This window comes from Penaeus chinensis, chromosome 37, assembly GCF_019202785.1.
Source record: "Penaeus chinensis breed Huanghai No. 1 chromosome 37, ASM1920278v2, whole genome shotgun sequence".
NCBI classification, from domain to species: Eukaryota; Metazoa; Arthropoda; class Malacostraca; order Decapoda; family Penaeidae; genus Penaeus; species Penaeus chinensis.
Genome location: NC_061855.1, coordinates 24,080,211 through 24,081,158, shown reverse-complemented (window position 1 = coordinate 24,081,158; position 948 = coordinate 24,080,211).

Sequence of the window (948 nt, the reverse complement as noted above, 5' to 3'; positions counted from 1 at the left end):
AGGAGAGGGAGGGAGAGGGAGAGAGAGAGAGAGAGAGAGAGAGAGAGAGAACCAACCCTCCTCTGCTTTCCAACCCTTTTCCTCCCCCTACCCACGCACCTCCCCGTCATGTTTGGCTGGCCGCGCAAACCTTACCACCAACACTCTTGACACTTGCGATTATAAGCTCACTCATCATCGAGAGGCAGCGCGGGTGCTGATACCCTCTCCGCTACCCCCCCCCCCCCCTCTCTCTTCCCCTCCCGCACTCCTTCCCCTACCCTAGGTCCCTACTCTCCCCTTACCCTATACGACCCCCCCCCCCCCCAATCTCTTACTCCTTTTCCTCCTCTTCCTGCTTCTTCCCCTTTCCCCCTCTTCCTCCTCTTCCTTCTTCTTCTTCTTCTTCCCCTTCCTTTCTTACCTCCTTGGATCCGCCGAGAGAACAGGTGTGCGGACGCGTTTCGCTATTAATCCTTTCTGTATTTATTTTTTTTTTTTGGGGGGGGGGGGTGGGTGGGGTGGAGTGGGGTACATTTTTATTTTACTTCTATCTTTCCTCACATTTTTCTCTGTTTCTATTATTTCCTCTCCTCTCCCTCTTTACCAACACTACCCCACCCCATCCTCATCATCACACTCTTACTAACCTACCTCTTTCCCCCACATTTTCCCCCTTACCCCCCCCTCCCCCCTTTTTTTTTTTTTCCCTCTTCCCCATCTCTCCCTTCCTCCCCTATCTCCCCCTCAACTTCTTCTTCCCCCCCATCTTCCCTCTCCATCCACCCATCTCCTCTCCTTGCTCTATTCCCTCTCCTTCCCAATCTCCTCTCAGTCCCCAATCTTCTCCCCCTTCCCCCTCCTTTGTCTCTCCACACAAAACAAAACGGATCGATGGCATAAGAAGCCCGTCATAAAAGGCAGGCATTAAGGGATTTACTTTCCCTGATAAGAGATTAAAAGTGACGA